A 22,111-nucleotide genomic window follows, 5' to 3' on the forward strand; every position below is an offset into this window, starting at 1 on the left:
CCGGCCACTGCACTCCAGCCTGGGCGACAGAGCGAGACTCCGTCTCAAAAAAAAAAAAAAAAAAAAGACTTGAAGCAGCTAATACTTTTTCATTGTTTGACTTAACATGATCATCAAACTTATACTAGTTTTCTTTATATTTAATAGGGAGAAAGAGCAAGAAACACAAGAAGAGGAACGTTTGATGGAAGAAAAGAAAAAGAAAAAGCAGGAAGAAAAGAAAAAGAAGGAAGGTGCTCAGAAAAAGGTTTGGCTGAAGTTCCTACTTCATTGTCTTTGTATCATTGTGTGTCTCATTTGCATCATCATAGCCATTACCTGACAAGGTTTCATTCTGTTACTTTTTAGATCAATATGCCAAGTCTATAATTAGCAAATAATAGATATTCTACTGGTGAAATAAATACAGGTGACAGCCGTAAATGTCTAACTTGGAAGTGGAAGTGTTAGAGCTGTGTTTTAAGGAAGCTGTGTTTTAGTTGCTGGTGGTAACATGTGTCCATGTTGTTCTACTTAAAATGAACTGTCCTGAACAACCATGTCTAATAAATGAAGAAAGGGCCATTCAACTGATCTTATTAGAAAAGCTAGAAATGTTTTTTTTTTTTTTTTTGCAGCTTTGGCAAATGTTCTTTTATGAATCCTATTAGTAAAAATTAAAAATAAAAGCCCTACTGTAAACTTTATAGTCAAGCTTGAATTTTTTGGCATTTAAAAATACCAAGTTATGCCATTTGTCTTTGTTCTTACCTAGTTTAATGTATCTTGTAGTTTAAACTGTATACCTGTTAGAGCCTGTTAAAATTACAGAGTTTAAGTGAGCTCCAGATAGAATTTTGTGCTTTTAGATTAATATTGATATGTAATCAATGGCATGTAGACAGTTACACATTTTTCCCACTAATAAATTGTCATAAATTAACTGGGCAAAAACTCATTTAAAAAATTTTCAATACTAAAAGTTTGCTTATAAACTTTCATAGGTGTGTACATTCTACACATTATTCCTGAAGAGTTTCTTTCTTTTTTTTTTTTTCAGGCTGCTGATCAAAAAACCAAAGGTAAGTTTATTTATGTTTGGGGGGTACATATATGATGGTACCAAAATTTTTATGGTCAGGATAACTTTTTTTTTTAAATTGATGGTTAAAAAATGCGAATCTAAGCCTGCCTTTGAAACTGTTTTTTATTATTCATTGTGAAATTCTTCATTTATCACTGGTTTTACATCCACATCTCATTGGCATTTGGTTAATCAAAAATGCCTGAAGAATGTTGTATTAGCTTTCCAAGCAATGCTTTTACATTTTCTTTTGGTTTGATTTCCACCAAACAGGATTGAACTGATAAAGTTGATTCAGTTTGAATAGGAACAACGAAAGGATGTCTGCATTTTTTTAAGGTTCCAATTTCTCATTGCCAACTATCCTTTATAATAAAAACGATACATTCTTTCTGGATTCCCTCTTTGCTTATTGATATGTAAAAGATTTCTCTTTTTATCCTTCAAGTCCAGAATTTGCTAGTTATCATAAAAGGTGTTGGTGGAAACACACACATTTCTCGCTGTAACTCAGGCACTCCTGTGATGTGCCGGAGATTCAGGATGAACAAACGGAAAGCCACACTTCAAGCCTCTTCATTTTATACCTGTATGTTTAGTTATTTCCCAGTGGTTAAGAGCATACACTCAGGAGTCACATACACTAGCTCTGTTTAATTTGGGACAAGTTACTTCACTTCTTTAGGCTTCAGGTATCTCATATTTAAAATGAGAAAGGCTGGGCGCAGTGGCTCAAGCCTGTAATCCCAGCACTTTGGGAGGCTGAGACGGGCGGATCACGAGGTCAGGAGATCGAGACCATCCTGGCTAACACGGTGAAACCCCGTCTCTACTAAAAAATACAAAAAACTAGCCGGGCGTGGTGGCGGGCACCTGTAGTCCCAGCTACTCGGGAGGCTGAGGCAGGAGAATGGCGTAAACCCAGGAGGCGGAGCTTGCAGTGAGCTGAGATCCAGCCACTGCAGTCCAGCCTGGGAGACAGAGCGAGGCTCTGTCTCAAATAAATAAATAAATAAATAAAATGAGAAAGGTAGTGAATGGTTCCTACCTCATAAAGCTGTTACAAAGACTTAATACAATTATTTGTCAATTAAAAATAAAATGTAAAAGAAAAAAGACTAATTGAGATCATGCAGGAAAATGGCTCAGTACCTAGCATATAACTGGTGCTCAGTACAGGTTTACTATAACTTATTCTGAAGTTTTTATTTTCCACTGGACCATCACGTGTACACAGCTGTACATGTAGACACATGCACTCTCGCAGCTAATACTATGCTTTTGTGAGACATTTATAGTTTTCAAAGTTAAGGTTATATATATTATCTCATTTGAACTTCATAGTTGAACAGGAAAGGAATTTGTTTACAGATCATCTCCTAGTGTGAATTAAGAGGCTGGTTCTTGCTTAAGAACCAGTTAATGGTAAAAACAAGACTAGAGGGAGCCCAGGTCTCCAAGCCTCTAGACTAAAGTCACATGAGCAGCATAGCAAAAAGGACATTTTTCTCTCTTATACTCTCAGAAGCACTGTGAATTTACATAACACTTTTCCAGAAGGGTTCTAAAGGGTTATGGTACATAGTTGTGTATGAATTTATGATCTTGAATGAAAAACAATGGTTTCTTACTATTGTCATTTCAAAATACAGAATTAACTGTTGTGGATCATCCATTTCTTCTTTTTTTTTAACATTTTGAATTTTTCAGTCTGATTTAGTACCAGCTATATTCTTCATCATTGTCATTGTTTTCTCCTCAAGTAGTGACAAATTGTGTATTACTGAATAGTGATTGTGAATTACATTGTCCCACCACTTTATGCAGAGCTATTATTTTTCTATTACTGTTCTGATGAGAATTTTCTTTTACTTTTTTTTTTTTTGAGATGGAGCCTTCCTCTGTCACCCAGGCTGGAGTACAGTGGCGTGATCTCAGGCTCACTGCAACCTCCGCCCCTTAGGTTCAAGTGATTCTCCTGCCTCAGCATCACCCCACCCCCACCCTGTAATTTGGGATTACAGGCGTGCATGGCCACGCTTGGCTAATTTTTTGTGTTTTTTGGTAGAGACAGGGTTTCACCATGTTGGCCAGGTTGGTCTCGAACTCCTGACCTCAAATAATCCGCCCCCTCCTTGGTCTGCCAAAGTGCTGGGATTACAGGCATGAGCCACCGCGCCCAGCCTCTGTTGAAAATTTTCATTGCTAACTCCAAACGCTACTGGATTTTTCTCTTATCCTTCTGTATCCTCTAAAATACTGTTCCTTTGGGTACAGTTTATCAGTAACTACTAACTAGCCTTAGAATGGGTTGTAGTAGTAATTAATGTCTTTCCAAACAAAAGAGGCTTTTTGAATTATAAATAATTTAGTAGTACTGCTAGGTAATTCATTGATGAATGTTAGCAGCATCAAGGTTTACGTTTTTCTCAGACTCTTCATTATTACTGATTCAAACCAAAATTCATTGCCTGAGAAATATTGGTTCCAACTTTCTGACTGGACACTTTTGTCGGGTGACACAGGCTGGCCTGACTGTACATATGATACATGTTATAGTACTAGTATTAGTGTTCACATATAAAATTGGTGGTTTTCTAACATTCTAGTGTTTTGACTTCCCTCCCTTGCTCCAGATTGTGTGTCCATGAGGGCAGGGGCCACATTTGCCACAAGGCAGCACCCAAAAGTCTCAAGGCCCTGCATTGTTTGAATATAAGAAAGTGTTTAGCAATTTGAGAGAATCCAAGAGTTGGATACTCTTAAGAGAGAGGCTACAGTTATAAATTAGATTGTATAATATACTGAATCAATTAACACTGTAGAAGTTTGAATAAATTTTGGTTTTGATAATTAGCTCAAACTAGACCAAATCAATTAGAAATTCCCTTGCTCTGCAATATTATACACCACTCAACTAGTAGTAGTAGTAAAGCCGTGCCCCAATTATTTAGCATTATATTTGACTTAATTTTCTCAGTAATAGAAATGCTTTAAATGTGGGTTTGTTTTAAACATTTTCAAGGAAAGTTTTAGAATATATGGCATGCTTATCTATGATACCCCTCTACCTTCTCCTGGAGAATATTAGCTACTCTAATCCATTCTTAATAGTTGAGCCTTCATTATAGCATTAATTATACTTTAAAAAAGTTTGCATCTGGCTATAACCATCGAACTTGAACTACGAATTTTTATTTAAAAGACTAATGCTGAACTGAAGCTAACTAGAAATATATCTTTTTTGAATAACTTAATCTAATATGTAGCATGCTTTCCTACCCTCCCCCCACAAATTTGAAAATCAGATTTCTAGAAAGTCTGCTTTGTAAAATTACCACTAAACAGAAATTTTGTTCCTAGCTATCTTTTCAAATTGTGACCTGTGATGTCTTTGTTTGGGTCATTTCTTTTTAAGATTCGGGCCAAGTGAGTACGTTCGTGTGAAACACTATGCTGCCAACATTCATACTCCCCCGTCCTACCCTGATGTGATGATGGGAACCACGTTTTCTCTGCAGCTGGGAGATACACTCAGCCCTGAGGGTTTTCACTCAAATAGTTGATTCACTTTGGCTTTCATCAATTTCTTCCTCTTGACTCCCCCTTGATTTTCCTCTATGCCTCTGAGTCTGCAGACCCTCCAGTGGGGTTGATGTCCTGCACTCTTAAGGAATCTGGGCATGTTCCTATACCTGGAGGCCTTTTCCTTGATTGTCTCGGACTCTTGGGTTGTTGTCGTAGTCAACTTTTTCTTAGTTTTCTCTCCTGTGATGAAAAACAAAAGTTATATATTCTCATTGAAAATAATTTGAGATTAAAGAGAAATTAAAGTTCACTTGAAATTCTTCTATCCTGAGATATTTACCCATTAACAGTTTGTTAGCCATCCTTGAATGCGTCTCTCTATGAATTCATATACGTAAATATATATTTATATGGACTCTCCACTGCTCCCCCACAGTTAGCACTCCTGGATCCCTATCCCTTCAAGGAGCTGCACCAGCATTTTGAAAACCTCTGTGGGAGCCTATTCATAAACAAACTAGCCCTTCGTAAATTCCACTGAATATTGTCTTTGCTTTGGTGACCAAAGAAATAGCCGAACACAGTGGCCTGTTACCCTTAGTGAGACCCTGATGCTCTCATACTGGGGGAAGAGGGAATCAGATATAATCCTGTTGCCATTAACTTGTACATTGTAGTTCTCTGTGGAGTAACTGGGGTCCAAGTGTCACTGCCGACTGGCATGGGTTTTATGACCATCTGGCATGGGTTTTATGACCATCATGAATAATCAGTTCTCTTTATTTTCGGCACTGCCCTTAATTTAGGCACAGGTAATAATAGCTTTATTTGTGATGTGATGACCTTGAGAGCCTACGTTTTCAGTATTGTTTTCTGGGTATTTTCATGGATTGAGTGAGGGCTTTTTAAATGATTAACTATGATAATTCTCATAAATGTGAAAATTTAATTCAGTAGTTTTAGCCAGATTTAAGTTCATAAACTAGGTGTTTTCATACAAAAAGCTCAAAGTTAATCTTACCGTGTATGAAAGTGAATATCTTCATGACCCATGTAGTTCATGCTCCATATCATTAATGAATTATGTTTTTTTTTTTTTTTTTTTTGGAGGTGGAGTTTTGCTCTTGTCACCCCGGCTGGAGTGCAGTGGTGTGATCTCGGCTCACTGCAATCTCCACCTCCCAGGTTCAAGCGATTCTGCTGCCTCAGCCTCCAGAGTAGCTGGGACTACAGGTGCGCGCCACCACTAGCTAATTTTTGTATTTTTTCACAGAGACAGGGTTTCACCGTGTTGGCCAGGATGGTCTCAATCTCTTGACCTCATGTACCGCCCGCTTCGGCCTCCCAAACTGCTGGGATTACAGGTGTGAGCCTCTGCGCCTGGCCTGAATTACGATTTTTAAGTCATATACATGTGAATTTGTACTTCTTTTGAGAGAGAGGGTCCAACTCTGTCACCCAGGCTGGAATGTAGTGGCACGAACACAGCTCACTGCAGCCACCACCTCCGAGGCTCAAGTGATCCCCCCGCCTCAGCCTCCCAAGTAGCTGAGACTACAGGTGCATGCCACAGTGCCTGGCTAATTTTTGTATTTTTGTATACAGACAGGGTTTCGCTGTGTTTCCCAGCTTGGTCTCACACTCAAGCAATCCACCCACGTTAGCCTCCCAAAGTGCTGGGATTATAGGCTTGAGCCACCAGTTCAGCCTAAATTCATACATTTAATTAGTATCCTAATCTTGTTTGTAAAGAGTATAATATCAGTTTTGCAGTGAGGTATTAAACTTTACCGTGCATTCAGTTTGTAATTGGTAAACAAAACCTCTAGGTTCTTTTGCTAATAATCTAAGTCAGTTGAAGCCGTAGTCTTCCAGTAGTCTTCAGTTGAGTGATGGAGGTTTTAGAGTCACAAAGTATTGGCAGTGTGCTTAGGCTCATTCTAAACATAGAAAGTTTTCTATCAATCAGAATGAAAAGTAGTGAGAATTGAGGTTTATGGCATATCTTCCCAATTTTATAGTCACACATAGAAATATATGTTTCTCATGTTTTTTCTACAGCCACATAATGGGGCTGGAGACATAAGTATTCTGTATTTGTTATCAGTATAATTATTAATTTTAGGAAGGAACTTAGACACTTAGGATGTTTTTAAGGCTGAAGGAAATGCCTAAGAAATTGATTGTATGAGATATCTTCAGGGGATGGCATCTTTTAGGTTTTGAAATATTGGATATTTCTTTATTTGGCTATGTTGTTTTATGTTTAAAGTGTTTATTTTACTGTTAAATTCCAAGGGGGACATATAAATATTAATTTTTTTCCATGGAAACAAAAGAATGTACTAAGATGAGACATTTAAAAAATATATAGGTTATTCAAAAGGGTAAAAATGTATTGCCAGAGCCTCCAAGTAGGTACATGAACGTGTAAGTTCTTGAACAAATTGTGAAAGAAAGGAAGTGAGCCTAGTGAGCAAGGAAGGCTCCGGGGGCGCCTCCCGAGGGCACTTCTCCTGAGTCTCAGACAAAGTGAAAGTTCACATCTCTGTTTCATATAACTTTTCACTAAAACTTTAAACACAAAGGCAGTTTCTAAGTTTAGACAAAGTTACAGTTTATAACTCTAAACGATGCTGACAGTCTGCTTTCCAAGAAATAATTTGTTACCCAGACCAGTTTCTTTTCTGTGTGTGTGTGTTTTTTTTTTTTTTTTTGAGACAGAGTCTTGCTCAGTCGCCCAGGCTGGAGTGCCTGGCTCGATCTCTGCTCACTGCAAGCTCTGCCTCCTGGGTTCATGCCATTCTCCTGCCTCAGCCTCCCGAGTAGCTGGGACTATAGGCGCCCGCTCTTTTCTGTGTTTTTTAAAAACAGCTTTATTGAGTTATCATTGACATTCTATTTAAAGAGAACAATTAGATAAGCGTTGGCATGTATTCACCTGTGAAACCATCGCCATGATCAAGATGACACCCATCATCCCTGAAGGTGTCCTACTGACCTTTTCTGATCCATCTCTTCTGCCCCCACCCACCCCCCATCTGTCTCTAGGCAAACACTGATCTGCTGTCTGCCACTATAGAAGAGTTTTTATTTCTAGAACATTGTATTGAGGGACTCCTACACTGTGCCCTTTGGCCCCTTTCACTCAGTGTATTGCTTTTGAAATTCATCCATGCTGTAGTGTGTATCCGTAGTTCATTCCTTTTTATTGCTGAGCAGTGTTCCATTGTGTAGGTGTATCACAGCTGTTTATCCTCTTCATTCTCCTGTTCATGGACATCTGCGTTTTTCTAGTTTTGAGCTATTGAGTAAAACTTCTTTGAATATTTATGTACAAGTCTTTACATGGCTGTATACTTTCATTTATCTTGTGTAAATGCATATGATAGGTGTGTGTTTCATTTTTCAAGAAATTGCACAGCTCTTTCCCAACGTGTTTATACTATTTCACAGTTCTACGTCTTCACCAATGCATGGTATGGTCATCTTCATAATTTTCGCCATTCTAATAGGTATGTAGTGGTATCTCATTACACTTTTAATTGGCATTAACCTAATGACTAATGATGTTGCACCTTATTTTCATGTGCTTATTTGTCATCTGTACATCTCTCTTGGTGGTGAAGCGTCTTTTGAAGTCTTCTGCCCATTTTTCATTGTTACTTATTTTCTTTTTCCAGATTGGTTTCTGATAGTAAATTGGCCTCTAGAGTTGGGCAGAAAGACTCATCACTACAGCTTAGTTGTCTACATGCCTCAGTCATTTCCCTTCTTTCTGTGTGTGTAGTTACTTGCAAATAGTAATACCAGAAAATATGCACTTTCAAAGAGAATCACATTTTATCTAGCTTTTAGCATAACTAAAGATTACATTAATAAATGAACTAAATATTAGTCACATTTTACCACCTAGAGATGGCTAATTAATTCATTAATTAACTTAAACAGTTAATAAATATCTGTTAGATGGCAGAGATCAGTTCCCTGTTCTCAAAGAAGAAAACCACAGACATTGGGGTCTACTTGAGGGTGGAGGGTGGAAGGAGGGAGAGGAGCAGAAAGGATCGCTGTTGGGCACTGGGCTTAATACCTGGGTGATGAAATAATCTGTACATTAAGCCCCCATGACATGAGTTTACCTGTATAACACACCTTCATATGTACCTCCTAACCTAAAATAAAAGCTTTTTTAAAAAAGTTCCCTGTTCTCAAAGAGATATTTTAGTGGGAAGAGCCAGGCAGATAAGCAAATATATGTATATGCAAATGAATGCAATAAAATGTTCTGGCATTGTAACTTCTTTATCTCGGCCAGGTATCAGTAGGTCAGTATAAGCATTTCATGGCCAGTGGCAGGTAGGGGAACAGATGCTTCCAGGTGTGAGAAGTCAGGCTCTAAGGAAAGTACAAAAAGGAAATTTTACAATGTTGGCAGCAGAGGAGCTGCTGAGTGAGGTGGCAGCCGGTGCAGTGAGGACTCAGCAGATGGTCAGTGAGGTTGGTTGTGATTTACTTATCTCACCCTTTCTACCTGAAAGGATTTAGGTTGGGTCATCTTTTCATCAAATATTTGTATCTCTATAAGAAAATATACCTATTTTTAAAAGTAAGTGAGAATTGAAAAAGGGAAATACTGATATGAATGAGTTAAGTGCATACTAGAGCTGGGCCACTCCCAGCTGTGCCCTAAGTTTGCTATGAAAGCAAGGACAAGGAAGGGTTGCCTTATCCCAGTCATCTTAAACCCATCCATCAGGTCATTAAAACTGAGCACCCTTACCAAGCTGTTCTACCCCAAAAAAGAGTTGAAACTGTTTTTCAGCTCTTTTGAGAGAGGTGGAAGGTGGGAAGCTGGCTCATAGAGTCCTTGAACACCTTCCTAAGGACTTTAGATGATCTTCTAGACCAGAGTGGGAGCCGTTGGAGAGTTTTAAGTGGGAGAGTGATATCATGAGATTTGTGCTTTAGAAAGATCACTGAACATGCAGAATTGAAGATGAATTAAACAGGAGGAGAGAGGGCTGGAGGCAGCAGGTACAGTTAGACCAGTGCACAGTTCAGACTCCAGCTGACTAGCTAATTGGCAGGGGTAGACAGGGAAGGGTAGTGATGATTGATAGAACAGGCAGAACTTAAGCGGGCTAACTAATCATTTGTTCCAGCAGATATTTATTGAGCACCTACTATTTACTTGGTACTGTGCTGATTGGCTGATTGCTATGGGAAGAAAATGTTAAAATAGAGATACACGTCCCACTCTCATGGAGCTGAGTCTTATGAGGAATGAGCATACATCTCAACCACAGTGATACATGTATCCTTACTAACTGGGATGGTGACTGTGTGACAGCATCAACAAAGGAGGCCAAACTTGGCAGGAGTTGTGGAAGGCATCCCTGGGTAATGCAACATGGAATCTGAAGGGTGAATAGGACCCAGCTAGGCCAGGGAACACTGCTACATAGAGAGGGAACAACATTTGTAAAGAGCCTGTGGCCGGATGGAGTGTGACATTTTCCATGAACTAAACAAACAGGAAGCTGTGAAATAGGGTATGAAGTGAGGCCAAAGCGAGAGATGGGGATTGGTCTACCATGCGAGGCATCAAAGAGGAGTTGTGCTCTTTTGCCTAAGAGAATAAGAAGGCTTTTCCAAATCAGTTTGAAATAAGGCCAATTTCTCTCCTCCTGCACCAGCCTTGTCTTACTAAATGTTGGAGTCGTTTAACTTTGGCTCCCTCTTCTGGCAGGTTGTAGGATTCTGCACTTTCAGAAGGAAAATGTCCTAGGATTACTGCTATTTCACAATTTATCAGTCCTGGGAGAACACGTTTGAAACATAATTCCACTTAAATCTTCTGTGTTTCATGAGATTTAGGATTTGCCATTTGTTCTGAGAGCTTATTCAGTTCAGGATGATTTAGCATGAAAAGAGATGTGGTCAAGAAGGAGTTAAGGGAACTGACAAGCTCTGCACCCAGTGGACTTTCTTTGCTTTTAATGTTTTGTCCAGTGTGTTGCCTCACTTGGAGAGTGTTATGATCGGTGTTACAAATGAGAAGATTATAGGACAGCCAGTGTGCATTAATGCTGGCTTGATTACTCAGCTTTAACATATGCTGTTAGCAACATATTCTAAATTGATCTTCTAAATAAGCCTGTTGTTTAAAAAGAACTTGGATATACTTGCATATATGATAAATAGTACATTTTCTTACAGCAGGAGTATCCAAGGGCCAAAGCAACCTTTTAATGAAATGATTCTTACTGTTTATAGTCATTATTAAAATAATTTTGCTTTCTTTTAACATTTATGTCATCTAATCTGTGATATATTGAGAGTGGCATTTAGTACCTTTTAGAGAGGTAACTGTAACATGCTAGAATAGAAAATACTTCTGAACGGCATTTCTCATTAGCAACAGACACTAAGTTAATGTAGTTTGTAGTTAATGAGTCTGCTCATTTTGAGTTGGGCTCCAAACGTTGCCACGGTGATGCATCAGCCAGAAGCATCCACTGAACAAACAGAAGGCACCGCTTTGTATCCCTCCGGGACTGCTGATGAGCACAGCAGATGGACCCTCCGTACTCAGAGGGGTCTTCTGCTCGCATCTCTTTGTTCTAAGGCAACTTCTCGCCACAATGTTTGCTGCTGTATAGGCTGCAGAAGAAATGGTAATAACAAAAGTATTCCTTGGAATCACTGATTATGTTGGCACAAGAGAATAGTTCTCTTACGTAGTCACATTTGCAAACAGTCTTATATTTGAGTAAATTTAAATGTAAAATGTTCCACTCTGAATCTTTGAATATATATTTGGAAATGACTAGAGTTACTGCTTGATGTTTGACAATTTTTTTCGTTCTGTGGGGTGTCCATGCACAAGAGGAGTTCTATACTTTGTCTTACAGAAGCTTGTTTCCTAAGTTCCGAGATGACATTAGTCATGGGACATACATCGACTCAGTCACCTCCTGTTCACAGAGGCGGAGCACGAGTGAGGAGACCTTGTTATGTTTATACACCAGTTGTGAGGTGCATTCGAATTTCAGAAAGAAGATGTGTTAAAATGTGTAGATTAAAATGTCCCTCCCAGTTAGCATTTACCTATAAAAAGTTACTTTTAAAATATACCGCTGTCATCCATTTCACACCTACTTGTTATTATACTTTAGACTGATGGTGGCAGCCCAGGGGGTTCTAACTGAGGGTCCTTTTAACAGTGATGCCATTCTAAGGAAACAGTGGTATTCCTAGCTCATACCATGTCCTGTGATGCTGTCTAGGTAGATGGAAGATTTCAGTGTACTACTTGGGCCGGGCGCAGTGGCTCATGCCTGTAATCCCAGCACTTTGGGAGGCTGAGGCGGGTGGATCACCTGAGGTCAGGAGTTCCAGACCAACCTGGCCAACATGTCAGAACCCCATCTCTACTAAAATTACAGAAATTAGCTGGGCGTGGTGGCCGGCTCCTGTAATCCCAGCTACTAGGGAGGCCAAGGCAAGAGAATCGCTTGAACCCAGGAAGCAGAGGTTGCAGTGAGACGAGATCATGCCATCGCACTCCAGCGTGGACAACAGAGCAAGACTCCGTCTCAATAATAAATAAATAAAACTCCTTGCTAAAAAAGTCTGTACTCTTAACCAGATTTTGGCTGAAGAATATAGAAACTAGCTGTTATAAGCAGAAATGGGTTTAAAATAAGGGGGACTGGGTGCATATACAATCATTGAAAGGGCTGAAGCGGGCTAAACTCCAGGCTGGACCCTCGGAAATGACTCCCCAAAGAGTTCCCTGAGGAGCTGCTACCTCCAGGAAGAATTGAGAGGCCCCACTGGCTCTCGACTTCCAGAGCACAGTGCCACTGCCGCAGACCAGGGGTCAGGAAGCAGCACTAACGCTGTCTCTCACAGCCACGAAAGGAGCAATTGGCAATGTGGCCCCTGCACAGAAACTGCCACTATCTCCAGTACTATGGTTACAGGCACCCACAGCCAGTACCTGCGAGGTCACATGCACTCACATGTAACTGGGGGAACCAGATCCTTAGCCTCAGCTCTCCTTGCAGGGAGGCTGCATAAGCTATGTGCCAGGCTTGTCAGTCCTGCACCAGGTGTGCCTGTGGTGGTGGGTGGGAGAGAACACTTTGACTACTTGCTTTGTAAACATTTAAAAAATAATGGGATTGCTGTTCATTAACGTTCATCTAGCGCCCTAACACTTTCCAAACTGTTGGAGATATGAGAACCAAATTAAGGGGGGGAGGTTTAGAACCAGACTGAGATCTAATCCTCCATTCCTGAGTACAGCTGTCATTACCTCTTCTAAATTACTGCAGTCTCTGCCTTCCTTCCCTTCTTTGGGTCGTTCTCTGTGGTTCTTCCTTTAACATGATTATTTAACTTCTGTGGCTTCCATTGCTTCTGAGAGAAAGAGGATTATTATAATATAAATGCTTACTGTGTACTAAGTGCCAGTCACTCTTCTAAACCATTCTTTACATAGATTAGCATTCAATCCTCAAGGAACTCTCTCAGTAGGGGATTCTTAGCTCCCTTTTATCCCCCTGCCCTTGCCCGCATGGTACGGATGGCATGACTGAGGGTGGAGAAGCTAAGTAACTTAACCCAGGATCCCCAGCAAAGAGGTGGCAGAGCTGCAGTTTCAACCCCAAGTCCATACTCTTAGCCACTGCACTCCCTCTTAGGAGAAGTGTATGGAATTGGTAAAACCCCAGTTCTGAATGGTGATGGTCTTTGCTGGGGGAAGGTGGAGTATACAGTCAGGAAGGGAAAGATAGGTGGGGCTTTGGTGGAATGGGGACATTTTATTTCTTAAGCTGGAGATTGACTCCATGGAGATTTGTTAATTATTTGGTCTTCATGCCTTTTTTAAAATGTCTTAAATATTTCTAAAGAAATTTTTAAGGAAAAGACTGCGTTGGTAGTATGACTTGAGTGATTGAATAAGATAGAAGCATCTCAGCGTGCTCCCACTCCCTGCTCCCCTGCTGTGTTCAGTCTGGGATGAGGAATGTGAGGTGGATCATAGGGAACTTCTTTTCCCATGTTGCGTTCCTGCTGGGGTGGCGGAGCTGAACAAGGAGGGCACCACTGCCTCCTCCCAGCCACATGGCTCTAGTGTCTGCACAGGGTCTCAGAGACCTCAACAGCTTGAAGTGCTTGTTGAGCTCAGACAACCCATGACTGCACAGCTGTTCAGCTCACCATGGGTTAACAATTGTAGCAGCCTGTCTCTAGAGTTTCTCTCTGAAACTGGAGGCCCCAGGCTTCTCCTAGTGTGGCAGCCAGGCGGGAACACTGAGGAATATCCATCGATGGAACCACCCAGTGCTCTCCCAGCTACAGGTCAAGTGGTACAATCCAAAGTCCTTCCAGAGTCTCTGCCTACCTCTCCAGCCTCCTATGAAACAACCCCGCTAGGCTTCAGCCCCCGAAGGCGAGAAGCTCTTTTCCATTTCAGGGCCTTCCCATGCATCGTCTAGGCTGGTGGGAGTGAGTTTGTGGTACAAGGTGCGCACACACACACACAGACGTACTTTACCTCGCTAACCCTGACATACTTTTTCGGGCTCTGCTTAATTGTCACTTTCTCAAAGGAGCTTACTGAATCCCTAAATTAGGTTCTCTTGCCCCACTGTTCCTTTTATCATGCTTACAATAATGTGTAAGTTTGTATTTGTGAAATCATTTTAAAGATAATGTCTCTTCTACTATATGATAAACTATAAAGACAGGAACCATATATATGTGTGTGTGTATGTTTTGTTTTTTGTTTTGTTTTTTGAGATGGAGTCTTGCTCTGTCGCCAGGCCATAGTGCAGTGGTGCGATCTCGGCTCACTACAACCTCCATCTCCCAGGCTCAAGTGATTCTTCTGCCTCAGCCTCCGGAGTAGCTGGGACTACAGGCGTGCACCACCACGCCCGGCTAACTTTTGTATTTTTGTAAGTAGAGATGGGGTTTTACCATATTGGCCAGGCTGGTCTCAAACTCCTGACCTCGTGATCTGCCCACCTCGGCCTCCCAAAGTGCTGGGATTACAGGTGTGAGCCACCATGCCCAGCTGGAACCATATTTCTTTTTTTAGAATACTCAGTATTCACAGTGCCTGGCACAGAATAGGAACCCATTAAATATTTTCTGAATAAGGAGAGGGTAGGTGAGGATACTGACATGTTTTGGGGGATGGAGCGAATGATAGGCAGATTGCATGGGAAAACAATGAGTTTGAGCCCTTCTTTACCCTACTTCCTTTTTTTTTGCAGCACTTAATACCTGGCGAACCATGTCTCTTACTTACACATCATGTTTATTATTGACCTTTGACCTTTTTTCTCTGCTAAGGTGTGAGCTCCACAGGCCCAGGAATCTCTTGTTTGTTCATTGATACAGGCCAGAAGAGGCTGAGCTGTAGAAAACCTCTATTTATTGAATGAATGAGTACCTTCTGTCTCTGTAAACTAGAAATCCAGGCCATAGATCTTGAGAGAAGCTGGATGGCATCAGGATTCCAGAGTACAGGAAAAGTTTTAAGCCATTACAGGAAGGGGGTTTTGGCAGTCCATGTTAGATTAGTAAGAGGAATTCTTGGTGGCAGGGGGTGCTTATGCTAGTGTTAGTAGGTAACAGCTCATTGCTGTTTCTGAGACTACGTGTGGCAGTGTCAGGTGGTCTGGAAATGACTGAAGGTTGAGATGATACAGAAGCATGGATAGCAAGCATAGTGAAAGGAAGGAAGGTCAGGGGCCTTGGCTGTTACAGATGGTAATATTGAAGTGACTGAGCATGATGAGACTCAAGCCAACTAAAATAGCTAGGAAAGAAGCAGAGAATGGGGTTGCAGCCAGGACTTGAGAAAGCTCAGACCCTAGCAAGGGTAGACTGGAAGCTAAGGAGACTGGGTCAGCAAGGCAAATTCCTTCTGTCTTGGTATCTTAGAGATGACAATGTAGTAGAAAAGTCTGAAAAGGAGCTCCTTCAAAATAAAGTTCTCCAAAGTCTGAAGGGACAGCAGTCTGAACTTCATGTCCATACTGTATCCTGTCGTTTTAGAAAAAGCAAAATGTGGGAATCTATCTATTTGGCCCTGTTATGACAATACTATCTGAAAATTTTAGCTGAAAGAAAATTCTTGGAAAGAAAATTGTTTTTAAAAGACTGTTGCTTTCTTATATAAAGAGTTACCATCTACCTTTTTACCAGCAGATGTCGCTCTCATTTAAAAAACAAAAGGCAAAAGTTTACTAGGCAGAGAGTAACCAGAATTTCCAGCTTGCTGAAAGTTTTTTAAAATTATGTAGTTATTAAATGGCTGCTGTCTTAATTTTTCTTAAATAAAACAAATGATTTGTTGAAAATCATGAAGAACTAAAGTTCCCATTGCCTTCCTGTATTCTCTGGCTGCATGAAAATGCTGATGTGTAAAAGGGTAGGTTCCCATGTGAGTCCCTATCTTTGAGGTATGGCCCTAGAGTCAGGTCTTTTTGAAGAAGGGGAGTGTCAAGATTGCTTTGATACCCTGGTTTTTTGGACAGCAATAGACCCATAAATGAGGATCTGAAAAGAGTTTATGACTAGACCCAAAAAATGCCCATTTAATTTATGTGTGGTATAAGAACAGATCCAGATTTTGAGATCCTCCACTTATCACTTGAGATTATTAGGTGGCTGCTTGATTCAAAGATCCAAAAAGTACTGGCTTAAGTCAAAGATTTATCACTACATCATATAAAAGAGACCCAGAGGTACAGCTCAGCTGGGTCAGAATTCCCCATTCCTGTGTCTGTTGCTTTGCTGAGTGAGGCTTCTCTTCCCTTTTCTTAGAGTCCACAATGACCTGTAGACTATCAGCCATAGCATTAGCATTGCAAGCTGGAAATACCACTGTGAGAACAAGTATGTGGGTAAACTGAGTGTGCCATGCTTGCATTATACTCCAGGGCCCTTGGTCTTTTTATTAATTGAATACATGCTTTGTGGCATTTTTTTTTCTGTTTGTGAAACAATGTGCTAGTACTTTAGTGTAGAGCAGATAGTTGTAAGGGAAAATCTCCCACCTGAAAAAGCTTGTGATCTGTCACAACTTCTAGTTTCTCAATCTCTGTTTCACTTTCAGTCTTTATGAAAACAGGTAATTATTTAATGGTTTCCAAGAAACTAGCTTAAACTTTATCCTTTTCAATAAAACAATACCACTTCTAGACCAGCACCATTCAATAGAAATAATGCAAGCCACAAATGTGAGCCACATAAATCGTTTTAAATAGCCTAGATGCATCATTTAAAAAGTAACAGGTGGAATTACTTTTAATAATGTATGTTTAACTTGATATATCCAAAATATTGCCATTTCAATGTGAAATCAACAGCAAAATTGTTAATGAGGTATTTCTCTTTTTTTGGTACTAAGTCTTTAGAATCCAGTATATGGTTTTGTTTGTTTTGGGGTTTTTTTGGATTTTGTTTGTTTGTTTGTTTTTTTGAGACAGAGTCTCGCTCTTTCACCCAGGCCGGAGTCTGCTCACTGCAAGCTCCACCTCTCGGGTTCACGCCATTCTGCTGCCTCAGCCTCCCGAGTAGCTGGGACTACAGGTGCCCACCACCTTGCCCGGCTAGTTTTTTGTATTTTTAGTAGAGATGGGGTTTCACCGTGTTAGCCAGGATGGTCTCGATCTCCTGACCTCGTGATCTGCCCACCTCGACCTCCCAAAGTGCTGGGATTACAGGCATGAGCCACTGCACCCGGCTTACAATCCAGTATATGTTTTAATACTAAGTACATCTCAATTTAGACATCAAGGCTCAGCAGCCACACTTGGCCAGTGGCTGCTGTACTGGGCAGCACATGGTCATCCCACCTCTCTTCAGTTGTCTGAGATTTCCAGTCAGTTGCACAAGCTTTAAATACTCTGTGTGTCTTCTTTATTTCCCCAGTTCATTGTTGATTCACTTAAGTGAGAAACCTAAGTGCTCCAGTGCCTTCCTACAGCAACCAACATAGTCCTGGACTCAGACTAGGAAATTCTTGTTTGACTTTTGGATGCGTTCAGTGCGAAAGAAAGCTTCCTTCAAGCAGCACTGTCCAGTAGGTAGTTGAAGAAGGAGGCTGGACTTGGAGCTCGAGGGCAACACTGGGACGGTACTCAGGCATCAATAGCACAGAAATGATGGTCAGAGTGGTGAGCATGGACAGCCTCTCTAGAGAGTCCAGGGCTGGAGAACAAGTACAAAGACTTGAAGGCCATTAGCAGTGAGAGGGCTAGCAGAGCACAAAGATGTCTCTGAGGGACACAGGAGGGGCGTGGGCCGCGCATTCAGACAAGCTTGATGTACTTGTACTCATTCACTGATCCTGTTGTGCTTGTAGCTCAAGGCTATTATATAGTAACAGCACCTGCGTTTCTAAGAGAGTAATTTCATTTCTCCTAACTTAATATGTTCCTGTTTCTTCTTGACAAGTAGCATCATTTTAATTTTTCATTCAGTAATCATAAAAAAGATTATTTTCACAATTGGAGAGGAGACATGGAATAGGTTATTTAATTATTTATTTTTTAATTTTTATTTTCTTGAGATGGAGTCTCGCTCAGTTACCCAGGCTGGAGTGCAATGGCACAATCTCGGCTCACTGCAAACTCTGCCTCCCTGGCTCAAATGATTATTCTGCCTCAGCCTCCAAAGTAACTGGGATTACAGGGGTATGCCACCATGCCCAGCTGGTTTTTATATTTTTAGTGGAGATGGGGTTTCACCATGTTAGTCAGGCTGCCTTGAACTCCCAACTTCAGGTAATCTGCCTGCCTTGGCCTCCCAAAGTACTGGGATTAAAGGCGTGAGCCAGCATGCCTGGCCTATTTATAATTTTTTTAATTAAAATAAAACAACACCTACATAAGACTTTGGGATATATTACTAGGATTTTTCCTCTAGAAGGTTTCTATGTCTGATAGTCTAATATTACAGGTGGTTTCTGTTCCCTATAATAGTATCTGGCCCTTTTCCTGTAGGTCTAGCCTTTGGGCCAAAAAGATGCCCAGGGGCAGTAAGACTGTGACCAAGGTCATTCCCAGAATTTTAGACTTTGCTGACTATATGGAGTTTTTTCCCCATCCTTTAAAACTGTAAGGGGCATTCTTAATTCACCTGCCAGTCCTGCCCTACTCACGTAACAGTTATTCAGGGTGGAAAGGGAAGACTGGTTAGGAATACTTTGAGTCTTAAAAAATGAGGCTGCCTTAGATGTAAGATGGACTACACATAAGGCATCAGGCAGATAGCACACAGGAAACCATATTCCATATCCAGATGTCTCAGAATTTGGTGGTTTATATTGAAAAAAGGACTGATAACTTTCATTTATGATTTGCTTACTTCTTCCCTTCTGTAGCATGAATTCCTTTTCCTCTGAAGGTTTTGAAGAAAAACAACCCTGAATTTGTCCTTCAATCATTTAAGAAAGATTAGCAGCAGCATGGTGGAAGAGCATGGTCAGAGATGTGAGTTCTGGTCCCAGTGGCAGCTGGGTCAGTCATCTCAGCCAGATCCTCTCGGCCAGATCCTCTCGGCCGGATCCTCTCGGCCGCCTGCGTCTGTGCAGATGAGGGTGGGACTGGATGATTTCTAAGGTTCCCGTCAGCTCAAATTCTTTGCTCCTGAGTCCTAGCCTAATTGTTTCCATCAGGTTTTGAGTTCTGGAGCATTTTCTTCATTTCCAGTCTTTTGAAAGGCAAAATGACAGGTAGAAGTACAAGTGCAGTTGGCATTCCTTATCTGTGGCTTCCGCATCCATGGATTTAACCAACTGTCAATCAAAAATATTTGAAATATAAATGGACAGTTGCATCTGTACTGAACATGTGCAGACCTTTTTTTCTTGTCATTATTCCCTAAACAATACAGTATAACAGCTATTTATATAGCATGTAAATTACATTAGGTATTATAAGTAATCTAGAGATTATTTAAATATATAGGAGAGCTGGGCATGGTGGTATGCGCCGATAGTCCCAGCTATTTGGGAGGTTGAGGGGGGAGGAACACTTAAGCCCAGGAATTCAAGTCCAGCCCACCCTGGGCAACACAGTGAGACCCCATCTCTAAAAAAAAAAAGTTAAAAATTAAAAACAACGAAAAGTATGTGGGAGGATGTACGTAGGTTATACGCAAATAATAACCTGTTTTATATCGGGGACTTGAGCATCTGTGGGTTTTGGCATCCAAGGGGGTTTCTGGAACCAATCCCTCTTGGATACTGAGGGATGACTATACTTTGACTTTTATAGTAGCTAGCCATCCAATGTCAGTTACTTACAAAAGAGAAACTGGGTTTTTCATCACAAAAATTTCTGTAGCTTGCTAATAGTTCTCTTTTTTTATTCTCCTCCTCCTCCTCCTCTTCTGCTGCTGCTGCTTTTGAATTTCGTAGTAAAAGAACCAATATTCCTAGCTTCCCAAGAAGCACTTGTTGAGTCTAGAATAAAACTTTTGAGCTGGGCACAGTAGCTAATGCCTGTAATCCCAACACTTTGAGAGGCTGAGGTGGGTAGATTGCTTGAGTCCAGGAGTTCAAGACCAGCCTGGGAAACACGTCAAAAACCCATCTCTACTAAAGATACAAAAAATTAGTTGGACATGGTGATATGCATCTGTCATCCTAGTCACTTAGTAGGCTGAGCTGGGAGGGTCACCTGAGCCTGGGAAGCCAAGGCTGCAGTGAGCTGTGATCATGCCACTGCACTTCAGCTTAGGCAACGGAAGTGAGACCCTGTCTCAAAAAACAAACAAAAAAGCCTGGCCGGGCACCGTGACTCACGCCTGTAATCCCAGCACTTTGAAAGGCCAAGGTGGGTGGATCACCTGAGGTCAGAAGTTCAAGACCAGCCTAGCCAACATGGTAAAACCCCATCCCTACTAAAAATACAAAAATTAGCCAGGCATGGTGGCAGGCACCTGTAATCCCAGCTACTTGGGAGGCTGAGGCAGGAAGAATCACTTGAACCCAGGAAGCAGAGGTTGCAGTAAGCTGAGATTGTGCCATTGCACTCCAGCCTGAGCATCAAGAGCAAATAAAACTGTCTCAAAAAAAAAAAAAAAAGCAAAAACAAAAAAACCTTTTGAGGCAGATACATTAAAGTGTGTGAAAAAATAATTGCTAGTATGCTGATTGTAATTTTAAAATACATTGAGTGGTTTTAAGTTTACCAGACAAATGTCTATATATTGTGCTCTCAGTTTTATTTGGAAAGTTGCTATTGTGAAAGAGACAGCAGTTTTCTTCTCTGTCGTGGGTTGTATTTCCATTTTTTATTAATAGGCTGTATTATTTAGAGCAATTTTAAGTTTACAAAACAATTGAGCTGAAAGTACAAAGTTCCCATGTATTCCCTCTCCTTCCCACCCCTAGTTTCCCGTATTTGTGTGGAACATTTGATACAACTGATGTTCCGGTATTGATACTTTTTTTTTTTTTTTTTTTTTTTTTTTAAGACAGAGTCTTTTTCTGTTGCCCAGGCTGGAGTGCAATGGTGCGATCTCAGCTCACTGCAACCTCCGCCTCCCAGGTTCAAGCGACTCTTCTGCCTCAGCCTCCCAAGTAGCTGGGATTACAGGTGTGCGCCATGACGCCCAGCTCATTTTTGTATTTTTAGTAGAGACAGGGTTCACCATGTTAGCCAGTGTGGTCTCAAACTCCTGACCTCAGGTGATCCACCCACCGCGGCCTCCCAAAGTGCTGGGATTACAGGCATAAGCCACCGCACCTGGCCAATACATTATTATTAACTAAATTCCACAGTTTACATTAGGGTTCACTATTTGTGTTATACACTCCATGAGTTTTGACATGCACAATATTGTGTATCCATCTTTGCAGTTTCCCTGCCCTAAAAATCCCCTGTGCTCCACGTAGTCATCCCCTACTCCCCTGGCAACCACTGGTCTTTCCACCAGCCCTGTAGCTCTGCCTTCTCCAAAATGTCACATAGTTGGAATCATACGGTATCTACATACTGTGGATTTTCTACATACTGTACTTTTCTGATTGGCTTCTTGAACTTAACAATATGCATTTTTAGTTCCTCTATGCTTTCATGACTTGATAACTAATTTTTTTTAATCACATAATGTTCCATTGTCTGAATGCACCAGTTTATCCATTCACATACTGAAAAACATCTTGGTTGCTTCCAGTTTTTGACGGTTATGAATAAAGCTGCTATAAACATTTGTGTGCAGGTTTTTGTATGAACGTAAGTTTTCAACTCATTTGGGTAAATACCTCTTAGCTTTTCTGTTATTATAATTAGCTGAAGGTCACTATCAGGAAAATATATATCTATTTATATTTGAAGGCCCCTATACATTTAAGAATCAACTTCAACTTACAATAAATAGGTTCTGCACCTTTCTTTTTTTTTTTTTTTTTTTTGTGAGACGGAGTCTCGCTCTGTCACCCAGGCTGGAGTGCAATGGCACAGTCTCGGCTCACTGCAA

The 22,111-nt window shown here is 40.8% G+C and overlaps 1 protein-coding gene across 2 annotated transcripts in view; it reads left to right on the forward strand.

The window, feature by feature from the left end:
- Nucleotides 1–220: 220 nt before the first annotated feature.
- Nucleotides 221–22,111, forward strand: part of TNRC6C (trinucleotide repeat containing 6C) — a 110,865-nt gene continuing 88,974 nt past the window's right edge. For both annotated transcript variants that reach the window (XM_011954117.1, XM_011954035.1), the window contains exons 1-2: nt 221–247; nt 1,040–1,061. The gene's annotated coding sequence lies outside the window, so the exon portion shown is untranslated. The remainder of the gene's footprint in view (nt 248–1,039; nt 1,062–22,111) is intronic.

Source organism: Colobus angolensis, unplaced genomic scaffold, assembly GCF_000951035.1.
Source record: "Colobus angolensis palliatus isolate OR3802 unplaced genomic scaffold, Cang.pa_1.0 Scaffold1, whole genome shotgun sequence".
NCBI classification, from domain to species: domain Eukaryota; kingdom Metazoa; phylum Chordata; class Mammalia; order Primates; family Cercopithecidae; genus Colobus; species Colobus angolensis.